This window comes from Marmota marmota, unplaced genomic scaffold, assembly GCF_001458135.2.
Source record: "Marmota marmota marmota unplaced genomic scaffold, marMar, whole genome shotgun sequence".
Taxonomy (NCBI): domain Eukaryota; kingdom Metazoa; phylum Chordata; class Mammalia; order Rodentia; family Sciuridae; genus Marmota; species Marmota marmota.
This window is the reverse complement of record NW_026000229.1, coordinates 28465116-28471115: the sequence shown is the minus strand read 5'-3', so window position 1 is coordinate 28471115 and position 6000 is coordinate 28465116. Positions and strand designations below refer to the sequence as shown.

Sequence of the window (6000 nt, the reverse complement as noted above, 5' to 3'; positions counted from 1 at the left end):
TGGGGGGTACCAGGGATTGAATCCAGGGGCACTTAACCACTGAACCACATCCCCTTTTTATTTTGAGACAGGGTCTTGCTAAGTTGCTTATGGCCTTGCTAAATTGCCGAGGCTGACTTTGAACTCACTTTTTATGAAGAATTTTCTGTGAGGTTCTAACCATGTGCTCGGTGGGCCTGGAGGTTGGCCACATACTGCACCCCTCCACCACATGCATCACTGACATAGAGAACAGAGGAAAGGAACAAGCCGGGGGCACATCAAAACTTGGGACTAGGAATGGCTGATGGAAGGGTAGGTTTTGAGATGATTTTCTAAATCTGAGTGTGAAAGAAACCTGTATCTCACCTGAGGGGAGAATCCTGCCTTCAGAAGGTGAGAGCAAAGAGAAACACAGGCAGCAGAGCAGTCCCCCAAGTCCAGCAAGGCTCTGGCCAGGCCAAAGATGGGCCTAGCAGCCTGACCTCAGACATGGCAGCTCCTGCCCCTCTAAAGTGAAGGGAGCTCTCAGATCAGGTGAGGTGGACAGCGACCAAAGGAGGCAGATTTAAAAAGGGCCGCCAAACGAGGCTTTATTGAGATATCACTCCTGGGCAGAACTCCATCAGACCCATAGAGTGGACAGGAGAAGGGTCTCAGGAGGCTGACCGGACTGGACTTTTATGGGGCTTACAGCAGGAAGGGAAGGGCTTGGAACAGGGAAAGGTGTTTTTAGGGTCCCTTGTCCCTTTGGAGTTGGTCAGGGGAGTTGGCTGAACTCCTGGATTGGCCAGGGGGTCCTGCTGATTAACAGGCCTTAGTCAGGAGATCTCGCTGATTGACAGGCATTTCCACCAGGGCCTGATTGATGTTCCTTTCCTGCGCAGGCTGCTTTGTTCTAAGTCATCACCAAGTCGCCACCACCGACCTAACAGGAGCATTCTAAGGAAACAAGGAAATCATTTTTACATAAAAACAATGTCTGCAAAATTATGAAGCCAGCTGAGCTTTCCTTGGGCCTCAGAAGTTTATGACCTCAGGCTCTGGGGAGGCCACATCAGCACTTCACTCTGCTGAGAAACCCTGCTCAATCTGTTTCTGGCTTTAAGAAACCGAGCCATTTTCTGCAGTATTCTCCCCAGTTCCTCTCATTGCCTGACACACATTAACAACACAATGTGCGAGTTTTGTTGAAGGGAGAAATCTGTGGCTTATGTAAGGAGTGAATGAAGGAGAGAGCTTCCCTCGGGAGCCCCAAGTCCAAGCTCACTCTCATTTGCTTCTTTTGACCTCAGAGCAAAAAACTATCATCTTGGGGCTTCTTGGGAAATTCTAATTGAATTACTCAAGTCACATTTTGTCCCTCACAGAAAATTAAATATCTTCCGAACAGCTTGGTCCTTTGTTCGGAGACTCTTGTGGTTTAAGCACCTTTCTTCCATCTCTGGAAGGGCCTTTTCAGAGCTCCCAGGTGTGACAGTAATGAGTACTAGAGAAATGTTCAGATGGATGAAATGACAGGCACAAAAGCCTCCTTGAGAGGCACAGGAAAATCCCCTTCCCTTCCGACTGGTACAGTGGCCGACCTGAGAGCCGGGCTTCGTGGTGAAAGCACAGGATGGAGCTCCTGAGACCACTTAGGGGAGGGTGATGGGGAGCAAGGAACTGCATCCCTGCTGGAAATGGGTTGAGCAGGTGATTCTTTAGCACTTCAAAATGCTTTTCAAAAGCCAGCACTCCTTCTTTTTTAGCCTCCTTTTTACACAGAAATCTCTGCAATTTAAAAGTTTGATGTGAAAAGTACAAATTGCAAAGTGAGAAGATGACTTGGGATAGACCCCACTGCCTGCATTTGAGGGGGTGGTAGATGACAGGACCCAGGACTGAAATGGGCAACTTGAAGAATGGGCAGAGAGCCTTGGTCCCTAGGCGCAAGAGGATGCTGAGCAGAAAGGTTCTCCAGGGCAGAGCCTGGGCTTGGTCCCCAGAGCAAGATCTAGCTTTTACACTAGATTCATCTCTTAAGAAGCAGATGTGGAAGCCAGGAATGAAGCTCAGTGGTACAGCACGAGCTTAGTGTTTGTAAGGCCCTGGGTTCAATCCCCACCAGCACACAAAAATAAAAAGTAAATAAAACTGGACATGGTGGCACATACCTGTAATGCTAGCAACTTGGGAAGCTGAGGCAGGAGGATTGCAAGTTTGAGAACAGCCTGGGCAACTTTGTGAGACCCTGTCTCAAAATAAAATAATAAGGCCTAGAGATATATGTCAGTGATAGAGCACGTCTGGGTTCAATCCCCAGTACAATCAATCAATCAATGCAGGTGCATGTAACTGGGGGCTAGTCTAGCTATGACCATGAAACCCTGTTCCTGTTCCATTTCTTTGCCTCAGCCATAGTTGCTCTGGAGATCAGGACAGATACTATGTAGTTTGTATAGCCTGTGACATCTCAGGGTGAATAGGGAGGGAAATTCCCTAACTACAGTGGTTATGTGTTTTCCTGGTGCAGAATTTGTCAAACAACATATGACATATGCTTTTCTGGGCGCATCTTACTGCCAGACCAAAGTTTTCTTGGGAACCCAGAAACATATCTTCTGGAAGAACAGATGGCTTGAAAAAGACAGGATCTTCAGTTATTCTTTGCTCTATATATGGACCTGAAAAAATGTCTGAACTAGCATGTGGCCCAAACTGCTCATTGGGGGCAGAGGCACTTTAGATCCACAGTGCCCATTCTCCTTGCATCTAAGTGACCCTGATCTAGTGATGGCACTTGTCACTACTCCCTTATTTCCTAAGTTGGGCAACTTTAGGAATCAGCAGAGAGCCTTGATCTGCAGGCCCAAGAAGATGTCAGTCGGGGAAAGTTTGCCAGGGCAGACATCAGGCAAACATCAGTGATGGATCTTGATTACTGCTGAGCATGGCCTAGTGACATTCTTTTCTGGAATTCCAGGAAGCTACTACTAATTGATTGGAAGTGCCTCTTAAAACCGATTCATACTGCTGTTCATACTCCAATTTTTTAAGGACACCATGGCCTCTGCCCAGAATTTAAATGTATCCAGTAAACGAGATTGATCTGAAGTTTCATGTCCCAGTTTAATGGGACATGTGAAGAAAGATACCTTGTGGCAGCACATATCTGTAATCTCAATGACCTGGGAGCCTGAGGCAAGAGGATTACAAGTTTGAGGCCAGCCTCAGTAACATAGTAACACTGTGTTTCAAAATGTAAAAACAAATAAAAAGATCTGGTGATGTAGCCCAGTGATAGAATGTCCTTGAATTTAATCCCCAGTAACCCCACTACTACCCCCACCAAAAAGAAAGATACTTTTCCAAGCCAGGTGCCCCAGGGCTGGCCCAATAGGTAATGACAGGGCAACTGCAGAGGGTGTCCCAGGGAAAATAGGGTAAGGATGAAGGCCTCAGAGCTGTATCCTTGGTAAATGAATGGACAGGCCAAACTCAGCCGGTGCCTCAGATTGGTTTTTCACCCAACTAGATCTCCTGACCAAACCAGAAGGCTGTTTTAGTATTAGTGAGTTCAGCCCCCCAGTGTGAGCCTGGGCCCTCTCTGGCCATCCCTTAAGTAGAGCCAAGTTTGTCTCTCACAGGAAAGAGACCACACCCACTCTGACCCTGAGACTGAAGCTATGGCCTACAAGAAGGCTGAGTCCCAGGGAGTTCTTGCTAGGGAGGAGGAGGAGGGGAGAATCAGGACGACAGTCCTCCAAACCTGGTTCCGTAAGGTTTACAGACCTGCATCTTTCACTAGCTCTTTCTGAATGTGCAGCCCCAGCCCTCACCTGAATGTTTCTCTTTGGTTTTGTTTGACTTCTTTATTTCCTATATCTTCACAAGACTTGGAGAAATATGTAGCTACTTCTTCCATGGTCATGCTCTGCTAAACAGGTGCCTTGGGTAGGGAGCACCTTGTTGAAAATCATTCTAGAGTTAATAGAGGCTGCTGGAGGGAAACCAGAGATACTCAGAGGTGATTCTCTTCCCCTTGATTTGGAATGGCCATGGTGGGAAGAGACAGGCAGCAGCATTCCACAGCCCTGCATGTTAGCCACTGGCCAGGCCTGCTCTTGATAATAATGAGACACATATGTCCTTATTATTACTTCCCACTAACTGAGGTGCCTGTATTTCTTATCTCAGTTAAGATTTTTCTGTTAGATAATAGGAAAAATGCATTAGAACTTATGAGAGGGAAAAAAATGTGAGATGTCAAATTATTACAAAGTGATAGGAGTAACATTTGTCAGGATAAGTTAGGCAATGCTTGGGTAACAAACTAAAACCTCAGGGGCTGGGAATGTGGCTCAAGTGCACGCGCTGGGCGCTGGGTTCGGCGATCCTCAGCACCACATACAAATAAAATAAAGATGCTGTGTCTACCGGGGGCGGGGGGAAGCAAACTAAAACCTCAGTGGCTTAATGCAACAAAGACTATTTCTCACTCCATAAAGTCCAGTGACGTTTGAGTGACTCTCCCAGGAAGTCCTGGTGACTCAGGGATCCAGGCAGCTGCCGTCTTGCAGCTCTGTCACCTCAACAATAAGGTTACCCCTCCGAGAAGAGAAATGACCAATGGATGGCACTTGGGGCTCTTATAGGCCAACCTGGAAATTTCTCACTTCCCCACAATGAGTCCCCCTAGCCAGGGACCCCTCATTCACAAGGATTCCTTTAAGGAGTTGTTGATGGTAACTAATTATTTTGCCAGAAAATTTTTACATCACATCAGAGGGCCCATTAATATCTGCATCCTAATCATCTGTGATGTTTGGTAAAAATGCAAGTTCCTGGGCCTCTAATTAGAATCTCCAGACCTGACCAAGGGACCTGCATTGAAACTAGCATTGCAGGAGAGTCTGTAGATTCATACAGTAGGAACTGTAGCTAGGAAGTCAGTGGAGCTATGTCAGGGGACCTTAATCCAAATGCTTCCCTATCGAGAGGCTAATGTGTCCTAAACATGCAGCTCCAACCTGAGCTTTCATTACATCCTCACCCCATAGACATAGTCATTGGGCTCTCTGGGAACTCTTGAAACCTACAGTCAATCTTGCTTCTTGCAGTCAAATTGTCCTACCAATCTGTGCAATGGAATGTGCCTGCATCTGTAGCCAGGAATGATGATTAATTAATTTCTTCTGACCTGTTCACTGTCCACACCACCCTTTCCACACCACCCCTTTTCCAGTGTGTGTGTGTGTGCACCACCTGGTGGTTAAGTCAGGTAGCCACAGGCTGCACTGACTAGAGAATTGGAAGCCATTTTCAGCAAATCATTTTGACCTGAAATGCAACTGTCTGTATTAAAAGCATACCCTCCAACACCTATCCGTCTGAGAGTCCCTATGTCCCCAGCCTCTATCCATCAGTTTTCCTCTAGTTATCTGAGAGGAATCTTACACAGTCTTGCTCATTCCACTGAAATACTTTTTGAATTTCTAGCTTTGCCACTCTGTGGTCACCAGATTTATCCCAACCTTGTCCCTGATTTTAATTACAAAGATTTGTTTATTTCCTCTGCAATTACTCCCTTATCTTTGTGTCTCTCCCTGTCTCTCTATGTCTCTCTCATCTTAGTCCAAATGATTCTATTCGATGTCTAGCTACAAAGAGGGTCTCAAACCTACATCGATCTCCAGCATCATCCCCCTGCTTAAGAACCTGCTGTAGATCCCCATTTCCTCTCAGACAGAGTCTACATCTTACAGTCTACACCTTCTGGCACGGCAGTCAAGTGCTTCTATTGCCCAGCCACCTGTGTTCTGACTTAGCCTCATCTCTTACACATCTAGCTTGGCCAATCCTCTTCCTTTCTCCCACCTGAAGTTCCCAGGTTCTGACCTCTGGACCTGTGCTGCTAACTCTGGTGCTGTGTGTGGAATGCCTGGCTCTTAACCTACGGCTGTCTTAGGCTCACCATTCTTCAGGGTCATAGCTCAAGGCTCTCTGTCTTGGGAAGTCTTCTCAGTCCGTTGTATGGCT

At 46.7% G+C, this 6000-nt stretch overlaps 1 protein-coding gene across 2 annotated transcripts in view; it reads left to right on the top strand.

Moving 5' to 3' along the window:
* The window catches only part of Gldn (gliomedin), a 66815-nt gene that overhangs the window by 37155 nt on the left and 23660 nt on the right, over positions 1 to 6000 (top strand). The gene's annotated exons all lie outside the window — the stretch shown is intronic.